The 21,549-nt window shown below is 42.4% G+C and overlaps 1 protein-coding gene across 2 annotated transcripts in view; it reads right to left on the reverse strand.

Moving 5' to 3' along the window:
- NELL2 (neural EGFL like 2) overlaps nucleotides 1-21,549 on the reverse strand; it is a 350,325-nt gene that overhangs the window by 327,513 nt on the left and 1,263 nt on the right. The gene's annotated exons all lie outside the window — the stretch shown is intronic.

Raw genomic sequence — 21,549 nt, forward strand, 5'->3', positions numbered from 1 at the left:
TCAAACAAAGGGAGTAGGAACCAGGGGTAGAGGTCCAGGCAGATACAAAGGGAAAGACCGAGACACAGTGAAACAAGACAAAGTCAGATAGAGATAGAGGGAAATAGGGAGAGAGAAACAGAGAATAAAGGCAAAGAAGAAGAGTGAAGCAGAATTATATTTTTATAATACTTATTATTATTGAACAGGTTAAGAGCTTACTATCAAGCCAAGCACTGCAGGTGACACAAGGTAAGCAGTGTGGTCTAGTGGAAAGAACACGGGCCTGAAAATCCGACTATGTGGGTTCTAATCCCGGCTCCGCCACTTATCTGCTGTGTGACCCTGAGGAAGTCACTTCACTTCTCTGTGCCTCAGTCACCTCTTCTGTAAAATGAGTATTAAAACTGTGAACTCCATGTGAGATATGGACTGTGTCCAACCTGATTATGTTGCATTCATTCAATCGTATTTGTGGAACACTTATTGTGCACAGACCACTGTACTAACCCAGCGTGTAGTATCATGCCTGGTACATAATATGCACTTAACAAATACTGTTCACAAAAAATAAGATAATCAGGTTTACATAATTCCTATCCCCAGTGGGGTTCACAATCTAAATAGGAGAGAATATCTATTTTACAGATGAGGAAGCAGAGACCTAGGAAAATTAATTGATTTGCCCAAGATCCTACAGTAGACAATTTAGCAGAGCTGGGATTAGAACCTGGGTCCTCTGACTCTTGGCACATGTTCCTTCCACTCGGCCAAATGGCTTCCCAGAAAGAACATTTTGATAGAGGGTGGCAGAGTGAGAGACTTAAAGACAGACAGACTGGGAGGAGATGAACAGTGAGAAAGAGAAAGGGAAAGTCCCAAGTAGAGAGCTAAGGGTAACTGACAAACATGCATATGGACAATTGTCTGATCTCTGCTCTGACAATTTAACAATAAAATTATCAGACACAGCATGGTCTAGTGGACAGAACAGTGAGATCTGGCTTTTAGCTCCAGCTGCATGACCCCGGGCAAGTAATTTAACCTTTCTGACCCTCAATGTCCTCACTTATGAAAGAGATAAGATACCTCTCCTTACCTCTTAGACCGTGAGTCCATGTGGAAAGGGACCAATTCAACTGTATTGTACCTACCCCAGGAACCTGATTATCTTGGAATTACCCCATAACTAAAGCTTAACAAATACCACTAATGCTGTTTATCTATCTCTACATCTAGATAGATAAATGGCATTTATATCCATATATATATAATTTTTTTAAAAAAACAAGCAAAACAGCGGTATGATATGAGGAAGAGATCAGTTCTTGGGCTCCTTACCACTCCAGTCAGGACCATCCTTCATTTTTATTCCATCTAGACTGCGAGCTCATTGTGGGCAAGGCAAGGAATATGTCTGTTTACCGTGGCATTGTACTCTCCCAAGCACTTAGTACAGTGCTTTGCACACACTAAGTGCTCAGTAAATACAATTGGATGAAGGAATGAATTTGAAAAAAGCAGGTCCAAAGTCTGAATGTCTGCACTATAGTCCCTGACTAAGCTCCCATTTCGATTGATGGTTTGGAAGGTAAAGTCCTCCCTACTGCTGGGCTTAGGGAATAATAATGTTGGTATTTGTTAAGTGCTTACTAGGTGCCGAGCACTGTTCTAAGTGCTGGGGGAAATACAGGGTAATCAGGTTGTCCCTCGTGGGGCTCACACATTTTTAATCCCCACTTTACAGATGAGGGAACTGAGGCATAGAGAAGTGAAGTGACTTGCCCACAGTCACACAGCTGACAAGTGGCAGAGGCGGGAGTTGAACTCATGACCTCTGACTCCGAAGCCCAGGCTCTTTCCACTGAGCCACACTGCTTCAGAGATGGGGTAGGTACCAATGACCATGACCAAGGTCATCAACATCCCTTTCCTCAGTAAAGTGGAGCTCCTGGTGCTTGAGGAACCTCTGCATCACCTATGCCTTAAATTCCCTCTGCCTGATGGTTTATTTCCAGGGAAGAAAATTAGTCTTGAATATTCACTCCAAAGAGAGCTCATGCTTCAACATCAGGTCACAGGACATAAATCTTCTAATAAATCTATCCCTTTTTAGAACTACGTCTTCAAGCTTTTAAGATGTCACAGGCCTAGCTTTTCTGCTGACTTTGGCGATTCTCTGCCAAACAGCGAAGTTATAAACCAAAAAAAAAAAAAAAGAGAGAGAATGAATGAACGTAAATCCAAGTTCCTGATCTCCCCAATATTCTTTCTTTCAAAGCATCCTTTAAAGTATACTTTTTGTTACTGGTTTGGAGGTACACAATACATTAGCCTTCCTTTTTAAAAAGGAGTCATTTTCCAAGGAAAATAAGTGAATTCCCCTATCCCTCAGAAGATGTAATAGAGTACAACTCCTTTCATTAAAGCTTTTCACAGAGCCAGAACTGCTAGGCCACTGAAAATATTCCCTTAGAACAGTGCTCAGTGCTTAGAACAGTGCTTGATATATAGTAAGCGCTTAACAAATACCATCATCATTGTTCCCTCTAGGTTACCAAGTTGAGCACATATTGATAAATTACTGATAGACTATCAACTCTGGACCCAGTCCTACAACTTTCCTTTATCCCTTATATACCTCCAGATCTAGCAGCTTTCTTTGAGAATGAGGCAAAAATGAAGGTTGTGGAAAAACTCCAGTCAAGCTGAAAACTAGCATATTTTTAATTTTGAGTATTCTAAATAGTAGTAGAACATATATGTTACGTGATTATACAAATAAATATTACACAGATCGAATGAAATATAGGAAAATTAATTCTAAATAGAAAGACTTACAAGCTGATAAAAACAGTGAGTTAATATATCGATATCTGGATCTGCTCTTTATTTCTTCAGCAAATGTTTATGGCTTCACTTTAGCTTCAAATATTCAACTCTAGCTACCTTATTTTTCACAATAGTTACCAGTAAAAACAAGGTTACCTTTCTAACATACAAAAGGTCTCTTCTAAACATAATTCAGTTTTCACGTGTGTCTATAGAAGTGTGATACTGCATAGTTAGCATTTATAAATACCATGCTGTCCACTGAGAGCTGATACATCATGCAAAATGGCCTGCTGTATTTCAGTTTCAGTTTCTGGCAGGAGTTTGTGCCACAGAGATCCAATTCTAAAGCCAGCAGTATGGAAGGCTTTTCATGCATCACCAACTGACAGATCAAATCTGTTCTTTGGAGTTGTATGCCGTATCTTGTTCTTCGATACCTACCACACCACAAGGACAGATTTTGCCCTTCAGAAACATTCACTCTTTGTTTTCAAGACACTCTGTTCCAGCTAGACCAATTAAAGACAAATGTCTTTCCTAACAGTCACTGAAACTCCAGCATTCCTATTACATCCACTGGTTTCTTTGTTTTCCCCTTTTTTATACATTTATGTTACATGAAGTTCATTCTACCTCATCTGTTAAAAGCACAAAAGTATCCATTAGCCACCCGATATCTTCACTACACACTCTCATGTTTTGTGCTTTCTTTTCTTTCTCTGGATCAACAGATCTTTATCCCCCCACAATTCTATTCAACAATATAATTACCAGAAGAGTTGTTTTCCTAGTGGAGAAAAGATGTGTTGATTCAAAGAAAGCAAAAGCAAGGCCAAATATTCTGATTGCAGACCATCCCCCTACTCAGCTCCCAGAACAGCTAGTTAGCCTACAATTAATTCATTCAATCATATTTGAGTGTTTACTGTGTGCAAAGCACTGTACCAAGTGCTTGTGAGAAACAGTGTGACCTAGTGGATAGAGCAAGAGCACAGGCCTGGTAGTCAGAAGGACCTGGGTTCTAATCCCAGTTCTGCAAAATAATAATGATAATAGTGATAATGATAATAATAATTGTGGTATTTGTTAAGGGCTTGTTATGTGCCAAGTACTATACTAAGTGCTGGGATAAATAGAAGCAAATCAGGTTGGACACAGTCCCTTTGTTATATGGGACTTTCATTCATTCATTCAGTCATAATTACTGAGCGCTTACTGTGTGCAGAGCACTGTATTCATTCATTCAGTCACATTTATTGAGCACTTACTGCATGCAGAGCCCTGTGCTAAGCACTTGGAAGTACAATTCGGTAACAGATAGAGACAATCCCCTACCCAACAATGGGCTCACAGTCTAGAAGGGGGAGAACATTCTAATCCCCATTTTAGAGATGAGGGGACAGAAGCACAGAGAAGTGAAGTGACTTGCCCAAGGTCACACAGCAAGAGACTTTTCTGCTGTAAGACCTTCAGCAAGTCACTGCACTCTCTGTCACTCAGCTACTGCACTGTATCCAAGCTGATTAACTTATATCTACCCCAGCGTTTAGTACAGTGCCTGGTAAATATTCAATAGTATTTATTTATTCAATAGTATTTATTGAGCGCTTACTATGTGCAGAACACTGTACTAAGCGCTTGGGATGAACAAGTCGGCAACAGATAGAGACAGTCCCTGCCGTTTGACGGGCTTGCAGTCTAATCGGGGGAGACGGACAGACAAGAACAGTGGCAATAAACAGAGTCAAGGGGAAGAACATCTCGTAAAAACAATGGCAACTAAATAGAATCAAGGCGGTGTACAATTCATTAACAAAATAAATAGGGTAACGAAAATATATACAGTTGAGCGGACGAGTACAGTGCTGTGGGGATGGGAAGGGAGAGGTGGAGGAGCAGAGGGAAAAGGGGAAAATGAGGCTTTAGCTGCGGAGAGGTAAAGGGGGGATGGCAGAGGGAGTAGAGGGAGAAGAGGAGCTCAGTCTGGGAACGCCTCTTGGAGGAGCTGAGTTTTAAGTAGGGTTTTGAAGAGGGAAAGAGAATCAGTTTGGTGGAGGTGAGGAGGGAGGGCGTTCCAGGACCGCGGGAGGACGTGACCCAGGGGTCGACAGCGGGATAGGCGAGACCGAGGGACGGTGAGGAGGTGGGCGGCAGAGGAGCGGAGCGTGCGGGGTGGGCAGTAGAAAGAGAGAAGGGAGGAGAGGTAGGAAGGGGCAAGGTGATGGAGAGCCTTGAAGCCTAGAGTGAGGAGTTTTTGTTTGGAGCGGAGGTCGATAGGCAACCACTGGAGTTGTTTAAGAAGGGGAGTGACATGCCCAGATCGTTTCTGCAGGAAGATGAGCCGGGCAGCGGAGTGAAGAATAGACTGGAGCGGGGCGAGAGAGGAGGAAGGGAGGTCAGAGAGAAGGCTGACACAGTAGTCTAGCCGGGATATAACGAGAGCCCATAACAGTAAGGTAGCCGTTTGGGTGGAGAGGAAAGAGTGGATCTTGGCGATATTGTAGAGGTGAAACCGGCAGGTCTTGGTAACGGATAGGATGTGTGGGGTGAACGAGAGAGACGAGTCAAGGATGACACCGAGATTGCGGGCTTGAGAGACGGGAAGGATAGTCGTGCCATCCACGGTGATAGAGAAGTCTGGGAGAGGACCGGGTTTGGGAGGGAAGATGAGGAGCTCAGTCTTGCTCATGTTGACTTTTAGGTGGCAGGCCGACATCCAGGTGGAGACGTCCTGGAGGCTAAGGTATTAATACCAAACTCCCCCCCCCCCGAAACCTGAGTGCTTATTCTGTGCAGAGCACTGTGCTGAGCACTTGGGAAAGTACACTATAATAGAGTTAGTAGACATAATGCCTACCCTCAAGGAATTTACAATGTAGTGAAGATGACATTAAAAAGACAGATGGGGAAAGTGGCAGAGTATAAGGATATTCATTCAATCGTATTTATTGAGCACTTACTATGTTTACAGCACTGTACTAAGTGCATGGAATGTACAATTTGGCAACAGATAGAGCCAATCCCTGCCCAATAACGGGCTCACAGGTGCTGGGGGAGAGGTGAGTATCAAAGTACTCTGGCAGAGACCGTATCTACCATCTGTTATTGTACTCACCCAAGTGCATAGTACAGCGTTCTGCACATGGTAAGAGCTCAATAAATACAAGTAATTGATGATTTATGGAGTAAAGACCTAAATGCAGAGGCAAGACCTAAATGCAGAGGCAAAGTCTAAGGAAGGGGTAGGAGATTATTCAGGGAAGACTTCCTGGAGGAGATTAGATTTTTGTAGAGTTTAGAAGATGGGAGGAGGGGGGTCTCTCGTATATGATGGGGAGGGTGTTCCAAGCCAGAGGGAGGAATTGAGCAAGGTACTGATGGTGAACCAAGAATGAAGTACTGTAAGTAGATTGGTGTCAGAGGAGTAAAGTGTGTGAGTCGGGTTGTAATGGGTGAGGAGGGAGAGCAGGCCGAGTAGCTTATATCCAAAATTAAGGAGTTTCTGTTTGATGAGGGGATGAATGAATATTGCTTTCCGGATCACCAGGAGACCTCTGGTTGGCTTGCGAGGGCCGAGGCAGCGAATCCCTGAGGGGGTTGAATCATGAGGGTATGAGCAAGTGGAAGTCTTCACTTACCCCATTTTGTCCTTCCAGACACAGCCCTGAGACCCCAGGAAAGGCAGCCAGTGGACTGCCTGTTCTGCCCTTCCTAGCATCAGCATGGCAAAATAATAATGGTGGTATTTGTTAAGCACTGTTCTAAGCGCTGGGGGGCATACAAGGTGATCAGGTCACAGTCTTAATCCCCATTTTACAGATGAGGTAACTGAGACCCAGAGAAGTTAAGTGACTTACTCAAAGTCACACAGCTGACAAGCAGTGGAGCCGGGATTAGAACCCATGACCTCTGACTCCCAAGCTCATACTCTTTCCACTGAGCCGTGCTGTGGCATAGTGGGTAGAGCACGGGCTTAGGAGTCAGCAGGGTCATAGATTCTCATCCCGGCTCTGCCGCTTGTCAGCTGTGTGACCTTGGCATATCACTCACTTTTCTGTGCCTCAGTTCCCTCATCTGCAAAATGGACATTGAGATTGTGAACCCCACATGGGACAGGGACTGTGTCCAACCCAATTTACTTGTATCCACCCTAGCACTTAGTACAGCGCCTGGCACATAGTAAGCACTTAAAAAATACCACGGTTATTACTATCATCATGGTTTTCAAGGAAATTGTTACTACAGAGCATCAGAGGTAGCAAAATCCCTCCCCCGCCTCATGGTTCCATCAAGGAGGTGTGAGCTTCTGCAACCTTGAAAGTTCTGCACCTTCCATATCTATGTAACAATAATAGTAATTATGGTACTTGTTAAGTGCTTACTATATGCTAAGCACTGTTCTAAATGCTGGGGAAGCTACAAGTTGATCGGGTTGGACACAGTCCCTGTCCTACATGGCGCTCACAGTCTTAATCCCCATTTCACAGATGAGGTAACTGAGACCCAGAGAAGTGAAATGATTTCCCCATGATCACACAGCAGACAAGTTGCAGAGCCAGGACTACAACCCAGGCCCTTCTGACTCCCAGACCCGTGCTCTAACCATTAGGCCATACTGCTTTCCTCCTGCAAACCCCAGGAATTGCCACTGGTGACTCATAGGTAGGTATGTGTGACAGTGTTTGAGTGAGTGAGTGAATATGGACCAGAGAGGCTGCCCCTATCACCCAGGACTGAATCTGTCCTGGGAGAGGAGTTCGGGGCACTGAATCCTGACACTTCTCTTTCTTTCCAGTTCTGAATTTGTATGTGTATGCAGGTCCGGAGGAAGGGAGGGATGAGGAGAAACTCTTACACATCTGGAACCAAGGGCTGCAGTCGCAAATTCTGTATTGTTCTTCTTGGCTGCATTAAAGTTGGGTCTTGCAAAGTCACACAGCTCCTTTTTGGTAAATATATACCTGAGAGTCCCAGGGGGTCACCACCAATCAATTAACGGGAAGCGTCATGGCCTAGTGGAAAGACCATGGGCCTGGGAGTCAAAAGACTTGAGTTCTAGTCTCAGCTATGTTACCTCTCTCCTGTGTGACCTCAAGCAAGTCACTTACCATCTCTGTGCCTCAGTTACATTATCTATAAAATGGGGATTGAGACTGTGAGTCTCACGTGGAACATAAACCCTGTCCAAACTGATTAGCTTGTAGCTACTCAGCTCTTAGTACAGTGCCTGGAACATAGTAAGTGCTTAATTAGTACTATAAAAAAATCATTCTTTCAAACACTTACTATGTGCAGAGTATCATACTAAGCACTTGGGAGAGTCATCTTGCAGTTGGTAGACATATTCTCTGCCTATAAGGAACTTCTCTTGAACCTTGACCCTTAGGGTCTAACCTCAATAAGTCCAGACATAAATTGAGCACTATCCCTAACCCAAGGCACAACAAGGAAACCCTTGTAGGGAAATACCTTGGGCAAACCACTTCACTCCTCTGGGCCTCAGTTACTTCATCTGTAAAATAGGGATTGAAACTGTGAGCTCCATGTGGGACCATGTCCAACCCAACTTGTCTGTATACACTCTGGCACTTAGTGTAGTGCCTGGAACATAGTAAGCATTTAATGTCATTATTATTATTATTATTATTATTAAATATAAAATTATTAGAAGCAGCGTGGCCTAGTGGAAAGAGCAAGGGCTTGGGATTCAGCAGACATAGGTTCTAATCCCGGCTCCCCACTTGTCTGCTGTGTGACTTTGGGCAAGCCACTTAACTTCTCTGTGCCTCAGTTACTTCATCTGTAAAATGGGGATTAAGACTGTGAGCCCTATGTGGGACAACCTGATTACCTTGTATCTACCCCAGAGCTTAGAACAGGGATTGGCAGATAGTAAGCACTTAGCAGATAACATAATTTTTATTATTATTGCTTTCAGTTTACATCTCTGCAGTGACTCCTCCATCTAGACTTCAGTGAAATTGCCAAAGGCTTTTGGTAGCTGGGCCCTTTTTCCCATCTTATCCTGAACAGCCCAGATTTCAGATGGTCTACACCACCCTGTTGCAGTACAGAACTCGATACGTATGCCTTTCTTTCATTTTCAGTCCAAATCTCCCTCTGACACTGAGAGTTTCACAGCAGCCAACTTCACAGTGATCTGGAGCACAACACCAAGGCCCTGGAGAAAGTAGGGGGGGTGTTCAGGGATTCTGCGGAAAATGCTCTAGGATCATGCAGAGTTCAAATATTTCCAGAAAACGGTGCCTGTGACATCACATGACACTCCATGCCCCAAGGGTCAATGTATGTGTTTGTGATGTTATGGGCATCTCCTTCTCACTATACAAGAGGGCTTTAGCTGTTTTGATGGCTTAGGCCTTCTCTCTCACTTCTTCACTTGAAGATCCTGAAAAGTATTTGGAGTCCAAGCTAGCAACTCTGACTTAAAATGCAAAGACGTCAGAAAAAGCAGGGGGCAAGAGATACTTCTGGATTTGTAATGTCCAGTATTGTGGTAGTTGCAGATGCTCTGAGATCATCTAGCTTTATTTGAATTCACAATTGTATTAGGTAGATTAAGTGTTAATTTGATAAATGGGTGTCTGAAACAGTGCCATGATAAATTTTTCCCAGTGTTCAGTAATCTGCTTTGCTACAGGCACCCAGGATAAACAGGCATTTTGCCTTTAGGAAGAGGTTTTGCAAATGACTTTAAGACTTGGGAAATATCCCCTGCCTCTTTAATCTCTCAATCAATCATTTGTATCCATTTTATGGTATTTGTAAAGTACTTACTATAAGCCAGACTCTATTCTAAGTGTTGGAATAGATACCATGTAATCAGGTTGACACAGTCCCTTTCCCCAGTGATGATGATGATGATGACGGTATTTGTTAAGTGCTTACTATGTGCCAAGCACTGTTCTAGATGTTGGGGGAGATACAAGATTATCAAGTCATCCCCCTTGGGGCTCACAGTCTTGATCATCATTATACAGATGAGGGAACTGAGGCACAGAGAAGTTAAGTTACATGTCCAAAGTCACACAGCTGACAAGTGGCAGAGTCAGGATTAGAACCCATGACCTCTGACTCCCAAGCCTGTGCTCTTGCCACAAAGCCATACTGCTTTGCTGCCAATGAGATTCACAGTCTTAATCTCCATATTACAGATGAGGTTAAGTGAGGCCCAGAGAAGTGAAGTGAATTGCCCAAGGGCACACAGAAGACAAGTGGTGGAGCTGGTATTAGAACCCAAGTCCTTCTGACTCCCAGAACCATGATCTATCCACTAGGCCATGCTTGTGGCACTAATAAGTGGGGAAAGTACAATAAACAGAGTGGTTTAGATGCATTCCCTACCCACAGGGAGCTTACTTTCTAGAGGGAGACAAATGTTGAAATGAATTATGGATATGTACATAAGTGCTGAGGGGCAGAGTGTGGGGTCAAATCCAAATGCAAAAGCAACACAGAAGGGAGAGGGAATAGGGGAAATGAGGGCTTAGTCGGGGAAGGCCTCGTGGAGGAGATATGCTTTTAATAAAGCTTTGAATGTGGAGAGAGCTATGCTATGTCAAAAATGAAGGTGAAAGGACTGAAGCAGGCCAGAGGTAGGACATGGGTCGGGGTCAGTGGCGAGATAGATATCATCAAGATTACAGTGAATAGGTTGATGTTAGAAGAGCGAAATGCATGTTCTGGGTTGTAGTAGGAAGCTTTCATTTCAACCATGGGGAGATAGGATCTTCAAAGGTGGGACTTCCATAGCAGAATAACAAAAACACAGAAAAGACAGAGTCAGAGACACCCTAAGAGATAGCAGTCAAAGGTGCCCAGGAAGAAAGACAGAATCTCATCCAGAAGACAACGGCAAAGACATGCCCAAAGTTCATAGCCGGAGAGAGTGCCGAAGGCACAGTTAAGAATGAATGCACCGAGAGCACAGCCAGAGAAGAAAGAATAGAGAGACGGAACAATGGAAATCTAAGAGAGGAAAATGAGGGAAGAGAGAGAAAAAGAGGGAACTCCAGAGATGAGAAATATTAACAGAGGGAGATGTAGGGAAAGAAATACAAGAGGAGCGGGATAAACACACACAGAACAGTGAAGGATAAAGAAAGAAGAGAGGACAGAGAGAGAGACCATACGCAGAGGGAGAGAGAGAGAGAGAGAAAAGCAAGGGTAGGGACTAATGATAATGAATTTGCACTTTCCCCTTGGATACGATGGAGGGGCAGAGAGGCCAAGCCAAATGATCTCCATTTCAGAGTGGAGCTGAGAGCTGGAGCCAGGCCAGCTAACTGTGAGATGGCTTGGCAGAACACAACTTGGTTGGGGCAGAAGATGACCCTCTGCTTCTCAAGGACAGAAATCAAGCCACCATTCTGTGGTTCTTCCCATCTAGTCATTCATTCATTCATTCATTCATTCATATTTATTAGGCACTTACTGTGTGCAAGCCTCTGTACCAAGCACTTGGGAGGGTAACACGTAACAACAAACAGACACATTCTTGCCCACAAAAAGCTTACAGACTAGAGGAGGAGACAGACATTAATATAAATAAATAGGTAAATAAATAAATTACAGCTATATACATATGTGCTATGGGGATGGGAGGGAGGATGCATATGAAGGAGCAAGTAAGAGCAGAGCAGAAGGGAGTGGGAGCAGTTTGGCATCCAGCAGCTTGGCATCTGCAATCTAAATTCTCAGAGGGCGATCACTCCTCTTGCCCACTGCCATTCTCACAAAGTCACCTGCTAAGGGACCATTCCCTCATAGCGATGGGAGATGGGGAAGGGGGCAAACCTGACCTCCCACCAGCAAATCCTAAACTCATAACTTTCAAAACCAGTTCAAAACTACATGTGGTCATGGTGATTTAGTGGAGAGAGCACGGGCCTGGCAGTCAGAAGGACTTGGGTTCTAATCCTAGCTCTGCCAAATGTCTGCTGTGTGACCTTGGGTAAGTCACTTCACTTCTTTGGGCCTCAGTTATTTCATCTTTAAAATGGGGATTAGGATTAGGATCCCCATGTGGGACAGGGGATCTGTCCAACCTGATCAACTTCTATCTACCCCAGCACTTAGAACATGTCTGGTGCATAGTAAGCACTTAACAAACACGATCACATCACATCACCAAAAGCTAGAGTAGAATCAAAGGAGCTTGGCCTAATGGAAAGAGCATGGGACTGGGAGTCAGGATGGATATGCTTTCTAATCCCTGCCCCATCACCAGTCTGCTGTGGGAGAGGGATTGTAACCAACCTGATTAGCTTGTATCTACCCCAGTGCTTCCTGGCACATAGTAAGCTCTTAACAAATACCACTAAAAAAATTAACCAGTGATATTTATTGAGTGCATACTGTGTGCAGAGCACTGTACTAAGCACTTTGGAGAGTATAACAGAGTTGTAAACTCAGAGCACAAGCTCCTTGCAGGCAGGAACATGTCACTTCTTTGTCTTGTACATTTCTGAGCCCTTAGTACAGCACACAACATCCAATGGGTGCTCAATAAATGCTACTATCACTACTTGCATGCTAGTCCCATTTATGAAACCTTTAAAAGGGTTTCATATATTCCACTCTTGTATTCCCCTGCAGAACCGTGCAAAAGGAAATCAGGATCAGAAGTTGCAACTTGGAAGTAGGAGGCTCAGGCAGCAGAGGCAGCCATGATGGTTCGTTTCCTCTAATAATGATAATAATAGGTGTGGTACTTGTTAAGCACTTACTCCATGCCAGGAGCTGTTCTAAGCACTGGGGTAGGCACAAAGTAATCTGGTTGAACACAGTCCCTGTCCCACATGGGGCTCACAGTCCTAATCCCCATTTTACAAATGAGGTAACTGAGGTTCAGAAAAGTGAAGTGACCTGTCCAAGGTCTCAGAGCAGACGTGTGAGAGTCGGGATTAGAACCTAGGTCCTTCTGACTCCTAGCCCCGTGCTTTAACCAAGCTACTTCTCTATAGCTCCAACACTTTCTCTTATCACTGTCTCCCCAACCCCGCAAGGAGAGCGGCCTCTCATTCTGTTTCTTACCACAGTTATCAACCCAGTCCCTAACTTGCAAACTGAGCAGGTTTTCAGAAGGGACTCTGACAATGTATTTCCCCAAATCCCTTGTGTCTCCTTAAATGTTCAGGGAAAAGCCAGCCTCAAAAGTCCCATTTGGTCCAGGATAAATGATGACATAGCCTCTTCTCACCCCCCATGGCCAGGGAAATGAGAAGAGATGTTTGAAAGGGAAGCAGTCTGTCCTGGTGGAAAGAGCATAGGCCTGGGAGTCAGAATACCTGGGTTGAAATGAGCCAGAAATTGAGTAAATGATACTAATAATCAATATTTCGCTCCTTCCAAACAAAACCAACTGTCTTCATGTGAACTGAAAGTTCATCCAAGTTTAGTATAAAGCTACCATGGAACTTAATTTTGTTTTACCCCACTGATAAACGTAAGCAACAGTTCTTTGAGTTCACTTGCAATCTGTCATTCTCCAGGTAAATCTCTGCTTTGTTTCAAGCACAGTCACCAAACACAACTCCCAGTGAAAACATTCCATATCACTTATCGATTTAAATTTAATGTCATGATTTAACACTCCATCGGGACAATCAAAGGTCTGAACCAGACCAGAAATAGGAAAAAACAATGATAGACCCTGTCATTACCAATTAAGAGTAAATGAGTATCTACTGGGTCGATATCATCCACTGATAAGTAATATGATCTGGTGGAAAGAGCTGGGGCCTGGAGTCAGAGGACCTGTGCCCTAATTCTGGCTCTGCCTGTTGTCTGCTGTGAGACTTTGGGCAGATCACTTTACTTCTCTGTGCTTCAGTTACCTCATCAGTAAAATAGGGATGCCCACATGGGAGATGGACTGTGCCAAACCTGATTTGCTAGAATCAACCCCAACACTTAGTATAGTGCCTGGCACATAGTAAGACCTTAAAAAATACTGCTTAAAAAAGTCATCTGGGTCTTCATTCATTCATTCATTCAATAGTATTTATTGAGCGCTTACTATGTGCAGAGCACTGTAGTAAGCACTTGGGTGATCTTAGTCATAGTCAGGGACCTACGCATTATAGAAACATGAATTGATAGAAATGAACGTAGAGGTGTGGGAAGAGATGTCCAATGGAAAACAGTAGGAAAAAGCCCTGAAGGCAAAGACAAGAAGTCTCTAATTCACATAGAAAGGGTTTTGCTGTTGTTGTTGTCTTATGCTGTCAAGTTGTGTCTGACCCATATCGACACCATGGACACATCTCTCCCAGAACGCCCCACCTCCAACTACAGTCGTTTTGGTAGTATACCCATAGCGTTTTCTTGGTAAAAATCCAGAAGTAGTTTACCATTGCCTTCTTCTGTGCAGTAAACAAGTCTCTGCCCTTAACTCTCTCCCATGCCGCTGCTGCCCAGCAAGAGTGAATTTTGATTTGTAGCAGATTGCCTTCCACTCGCTAGCCACTGACCAAGGTAGGAACGGAATGGATATGTCTCTGTTTGACTCTCCCTCCTGTAGTTGAGATTGATAGAGTAGTGGAAACTCACCTGGTGTGACCCTGAGAGGAGAAAGGGTTAGCACCTAGAATTAAAGGTGGGGATGACTATAGAGATTTCTTCTCCTCTCCCTATAAAAACATTCTTGTGTAGTCCTTTTGTTGTGATAGCACTAATGAATTTTAATGCCAAGAATTTATTTCGATGCTTTCTCATTTGGAGTTAACACTGTTATTGTCACACAGCCCAGTTTCCATGGCTCTAACGCTTCCCTCCTTTCTCTCTTCCCCTTTCCCTAAAATCTTTGAACTATCCTGTCTGACTTGAATAGAGAGATCAAAGCCCATTCCAACAGTTGTTTGTTCTCTATTTAGCATTAGATAAAAGCAGAACTATAAGGTTAGTACATGAGGTCTTTGTGCTGAATAGGATGTGAAAGATAACATTTCAGCTATTAATTATGCATATATGTCCACATAGAAAATCTGGATCATTGGGATTTCTGGTATTTCTGATGAGAAACCACATCTCTTGTTCAACACCCTATTTTCATGGTAATTTGGACTGGTGATGTGGCATTTTGAATTGGTTTCAGGGGAGACCACTGCCTTATTCAGAGATCTATCATTGGCAGTTGAATAGCATCTTGAACTATAGAAGTGTCTGCTCTAGTAAATATGATTATAATCGTAATAAATGGTATTGAGTGTTTACTGTGCTTGGGAGGGTAAGAGAAGTAGCAAATATGGGGAATATATAAATTTTTATTGGTAATTAAGTATCCAGAAAATGTGTGATTTGTACATGGTCCCAAAGCAGGCAAGAGGTGGAGCTGGGATTAGAACCCAGGTCTCCTGACTCCCACTGGGAATATTCTTTCCACTGGGCCACAGTGCTCCTGATCAGACTGTGAGCCCATCATTGGGCAGGGATTGTCTCTATCTGTTGCCGAATTGTACATTCCAAACACTTAGTACAGTGCTCTGCACATAGTAAGTGCTCAATAAATACTATTGAATGAATGAATGCTCCTCTACCAATCAACCAATGGTATTTATAGAGCACTTCCTCTGTGCAAAACATTGTATTATGCACTCGGAAGAGTATGATATTTGGATCAATGCCCTCGAGGATCAATCAATCAATAAATCAATGATATTTATTCAGCACTTTCTACGTGCAGAGCATTGTACTGAGAGTTTGGGAGAGTACAGTACAACAGACTGTCAAGGATTACAAGTATTACAATTATAAGGATTACAGAATTACAAGGATCTTGTAATCTAGCCAGGGAGGCAAAATTAAAATAAATTTCAGGTAGGAGGTACCAGAGTATAGGGGTATATACCTAAGTGCTGTGGAGGGGGGATAAGCATCAAAGTGCTAATCCATTAATCAAATTTATTGAGTCCTTACTGTGTGCAGCGCACTGCACTAAGCATTTAGGAAAGTACAGTATGACATAATTGGTAGATACATTCCCAGCTCACAATGAGTTTACAGTCTAGAGGGGGATACTGCCATTAATATAAATAAATTACTCATACGTACTTCAGTGCTGAGAAGCTGAGGGAGGGGTGAATAAAGAGTACAAATCCAAATGCAAGGGTGATGCAGAAGGGAATAGGAGAAGAACAAATAAAGCCTTAGTTGGGGAAGTCCTCTTGATGGAGACATGCTTTCAGTAATCATCATGTTGGTATTTGTTAAGCACTTACTATGTGCAGAGCACTGTTCTAAGCGCTGGGGGAGATACAGGGTGATCAGATTGCCCCACGTGAGGCTCACAGTCTTCATCCCCATTTTCCAGATGAGGGAACTGAGGCCCAGAGAAGTGAAGTGACTTGCCCACAATCACACAGCTGACAAGTGGCAGAGCCGGGATTCAAACCCATGACCTCTGGCTCCCAAGCCCGGGCTCTTTCCACTGAGCCACGCTGCTTCAGTATGGCTTGAAGGTGGGAAAGAGTGATCTTCTGTTGGATATGAAGAGGGTAAGTGTTTCAGGCCAGAGGTAGGACATGGGTGAGAGGTTGGCGGCAAGATAGATGAGATCGAAGTACAGTGAGTAGGTTACCATTGAGGAGTGAAGTGTTGGTTGTAGTAGGAAATCAGGGAGGTAAGATAGGAGGTAAAGTAGTGTAGAACACTGCATTAAGCATACGGGAGAATATAACAGAGTTAGTAGATATAATCCTTACCCTCAAGGAGTTTACAATCCAAACAGTAGTCAGGTACTAAAATAAATTATAAGTAGGGTGAAGAAATAGAGTAAAACTAAATGCAATTACTGCATTAGGAAGAATTAAGGCCCAAGAATTTAAGCGCTGCAGAAATGCTGAAGTGGCAGAATAGGGAGATTTAAGCTCATTGCTGAGATTTAAGCTCATTGCTGGCAGGGAACATGTCTATCAACTCTGTTGTATTGTATCCTCCCAAGTGATTAGTACAGTGCTCTGCACATGGCAAGCATTTAATAAATGCTATTGAAGATGATGATGATGGTGATGATCTACTCTGGGAAGATTCGAAATCAATTGGCAAAGTTTTCCTGGAAGCAATGTGATTTCAGAAGGGTTTGAAGATGGGGGAGAGGAATGGTCTGCAAGATTTGAAAGGGAAGAGAGTTCTAGGGGTAAATGGGGCATAATCAAGAGTAACAAAACAAAAATGAGGCAGAGTGAAGAGGTTGGTTTAAAATTGGCAGATATTATCTCTGCTCTCACAGACCGTGAGGTCTAGCTACGAAAATAGACACTAAAGTAACGAAAAATATAGGAGAATAACATAGCCTAAATAATATATATATTATATATAATGAATAATATAATATATAGATAATAAATAATATAATGAATAAATAAATAATAAAATAATATAATAAATTATATATATACATGAATTAGTGTTTATGCTATACCATATGTAAAGTAAGCTTTTCTTCTAGATTGTAAGCTCCATGTGGACAGAGATCCAGGGATTGTGTCTACAAACTTTATTGTATTGTGAAGTACAGTGCTATACACACGTATTTGATTGATTGAATGCTTTGTGCATGAATACAATGAGAGGTAGTGAAAGTGCTCAGGTGACATAGAAGTGTCAACATATTTAGTAAGCTGAGTGTGGGCAGGAAAGGTATCTACCTAACTCTGTTTTACTGTACACTGCCAAGCACTTAGAGTGCTCTGCACATGGCAAGTGCTTAATGACTCTAATAATAATAATGTTGGTATTTGTTAAGTGCTTACTATGTGCAGAGCACTGTTCTAAGCACTGGGGTAGATACAAGGTAATCAGATTGTCCCACTTGAGGCTCACAGTTAATCCCCATTTTACAGGTGAGAAAACTGAGGCCAAGAGAAGTTGACTTGCCCACAGTCACACAGCTGACAAGTGACAGAGCGGGGATTCAAACCCATGACCTCTGACTCCCAAGCCCAGGCTCTTTCCACTGAGTCACGCTGCTGCTGCTAAATCTACCCCACTTTAGACTGTAAACCTGTCGTGGGCAGGGATTGTCTCTCTTGATTACTGCACTGTACTTTCCAAGCACTTAGTACAATGCTCTGCACAAAGTAAGTACTTAATAAATATGATTGAATGAATATATAAATATGATTGATCAATGAATTGATGTGGCAGCCAGGGACACATAACTGGGGACAGTAGAAATCACAAAAGGCCTTCTGGATGAGATATGATTTCAGGGGAGTGTTGAAAGTAGATAGAGCTATGGTCTGTTGCTCTGGAGGGAAATAGACATGTCAAACTATCTTGAGTCTGAAAATTTGTAGCTCACACTTTGAATGGCCAAAATATGTTTCGTGATTTATGTATGTTGAGCCTGTGTTTGTTAAGAAATCTGTATATCTGTCCATACCAATCGATCAATCAATGGTATGATTGGTATATTCACTGAGCACTTACTGTATTCATTCATTCATTCATTCAATAGTATTTATTAAGCGCTTACTATGTGCAGAGCATTGTAATAAGTGCTTGGAATGTACAAATCAGTAACTGATAGAGACAGTCTCTGCCCTTTGACAGGCTTACAGTCTGATCGGGGGAGACAGACAAGAACAATAGCAATAAATAGAATCAAGGGGATGAACATCTCATTAAAACAATAGCAAATAAATAGAATCAAGGTGATGTACATCTCATTAACAAAATAAATAGGGTAATGAAAATATATACAGTACATATATATATATTCGACTCTGGGGAAAGTGTGGTCTGATTTATTTGATCCCATCGAGGAGACTATGGACTCAGGAAAATCCTAGTACTGACCACTGACAGTAACAGACAGATGTTACCATTTTTCACTAAAAATAATTGTTTCGAGCACCTGTACCTTACATATCAAGAGTCGGACTGTATAATTGATTGACATATCTCATGACATCATGCTAAATAATTTAAATTTTCTCAGAACTTTCAAATAAAATTTGAATTTTGAAATTGTTTTATTTCCTGGTGGCAATCTTTACAAAAAACAACTTGAAGAATTATTTAAAAATTTATTTTCATGGTTAATTTATGTCATCAAATCATTTCACTTGTGAAAAACAAAGCATCCAGTATAAGAATCAATTTCCTAAACCACTAAAGTGACTCGAAGGAGCTATAATTGCAGTGTTACAAATTCCTATACCCATGAGGGTTAAAAAAAAAAGTTACAGCTAGTACTGTAGAAAAATTACTCTTAAAAGCAAATTGTCCAGGTACTTGATCTTGTCATTATTCAAGCCTAAAAGGCTAAAAAAAGATTGATGTACTATCGCTGGGGCAACCCACAGCTTGGCATTTCTCTCCTACATAATAAGCGCAGGGTCTTACTAAAAGATCAAATAGATTTTATGTGAGTTTCAAAAGAATCTCTCCAAATCAATACATTTTATTTTTTAAATGTGTTGCAACTCTTTCAGGAGTACTATTTTCATAATACATACCAAACCTCCTGCTACACACACCCTACCTCCTTGAACAGAATCTAAAACATAGGAAAGACTAGTCCATTACAAGTCCTAAGACTGGCTTGAGAGGAGGGATCCAAATGGACTTCTAAGCAACAATTTTAACAACCTCATAAGCAAGCAGATAATATCAGCAGTTTACAGGGAAAGTCAAAGTTGTAATTCAAGGGGCAAATGTCCTGTGTCTCAAAGAAAAATGAACTCACATAGTTAACAATAATTCTAAAATGAGGCATGAGTTTTGAGCTTGTGGTGAAGCTCCTAGAGTGAAAAACAACTTAGAAAAAAGCTACGATTAGGGAAGTTTGAATATTATGGACAGATAGTCCCTTTCTGTGCTTGAGATCAAAATTAAGTCCTAGTAAGAAAAAAGGTTAAGAGCTGAAGGATGTTTGGAGTCACTTTTAAAAAGGTAATCGAACTGTTGTGTATTTTTTAACAAGATTCCCTTGAACCTACACGGTGGAGCTCTTCAGAAAATCTGAGGAAAGCATCCATAATATGTAAATGGCTGAGCCTGCAAGTGAACGGCATTAGACTATTTTGAACTTCAACTTTTGCAGAAAGCTTTGTAATTTTAAGTCCCAATCTTAAAATGGGTATTTAGAGATTAAGAATCAGTGGCAAAACAGGGAATCTGGAGACCCTTATGACATCGGCACCTGGCCACCAAGAATTACCAGTAGGCTTCTCTTCGATATATTGGATTGCTAACTTCAAAAAATCCTTAGAATATGCACACACAAAAAACCGAAATAGTCTTAGAAAGTCTGCACAGCTCATCTTAGTAACAAGGGCTATGAAGTGAGTAAACAAGGGAAATGACAGGAAACCCATGTGTCGAAAATCTTTCAACAATGAGCCTGTTTCTAATTAGATGCAGCACATGTCTCCAGCCTTCTCTCTAATCTCTGCTAGTCAGTGTCACTGACCATGGCGACACATGCTGGCTGAATCCGGTAACGGCCACTACTTCAGAAACCCTTTACATCTTCCACACTGTTGACTTCCCAGCCTGTTTCTTGTTGATGAATTAGATCTGTAATATCATAATGGGTATGTTTGACATTTTCAACTGCTTACCCTATATGAAGAGCTATCCTTATGCCTGGTGCACCAAAAATATTTAGAGGCAGAATCACATCTTATAAAACACCAGCAACGGTCTGGTTAGTCCGTTGAATTCAAATAGACTCCATTTCTCTCCTGGCCTCTCCTCTTACTTCACATGTTGAGCCAGTTTCTCTGGTCTTAGTGAGTTGGGCTTTAAAAAGCCCTTTCTGGGGCATCTTTCAGCTAAGAGACCTACTTTAATCCCATCCAGGCAATCGACAATAGCCTTTAAATCAAGACTGAGGCTTCACCACTCTGAATCTTAAAATGAACAATTAATTTGAAGACACAGGTGCAAACCACGGACCCAGTGACATCCAGTTCCACCCAAGAAGATGCTTTTTTACATTCTAAGAAGTCATTAACGACACACAGGTGTATTTATATATTAGAATCAATGTGGCGATATATTTTCAAAAGTAGGTCTTACAGGAATAGCCCTGCTTCCTTTCCCATGCTGACAAGGGGAAATGAATTCTGTCCCCTGCACAGTAAATAGGATAGTAAAGCCATGGATTTTTTTGTTTTTAACTGTCCGCATTAATGGAGGCTTTCCTTTTCCGCAGGCAGGCTCTATTCCAAAGGAACACGATTTCCCAGGCCCGCCACCTGTCCACTGTGTGACCTTGGTCAAGCCACTCAACTTCTCTATGCCTCAGTTACCTCATCTGTAAAATGGGGATGAAGACTGTGAGCCCCTCCATGGGACAACCTGATTACCTTTGTACCTACCTCAGAGCTTAGAACCGTGCTTGGCACATAGTAAGTACTTAACCAATACCATAATTATTATGATTATGATGATTTTGCAAACTTTCAGAGCCTATTTTCACAACTAAAAATTCAGCTAATGTTGCCTCCCGACTGCATCCATGCCATTCGTATTATAATCCACTGTCCCCGCAGACTTTTCCATCTCCCATCTGCCCAGAGTGCCTGCTGAACGTTAATTAGGGATCTATCCATCCAAACCGGGGAGAGAGAGGGAGGAGGGGACCTGACAGCTGACCAAAAAAGAGGGCATTCGGGATGTGGACTCATATGGCCCCTGTGAGCCACAGCTCGGGGGAGGGAGGCCGCAGAACAAGAGGATGGCAAAGTTGGGTCACCATCA

The sequence above is a fragment of the Ornithorhynchus anatinus genome, chromosome 2 (assembly GCF_004115215.2).
Source record: "Ornithorhynchus anatinus isolate Pmale09 chromosome 2, mOrnAna1.pri.v4, whole genome shotgun sequence".
In the NCBI taxonomy this organism is placed as follows: Eukaryota; Metazoa; Chordata; class Mammalia; order Monotremata; family Ornithorhynchidae; genus Ornithorhynchus; species Ornithorhynchus anatinus.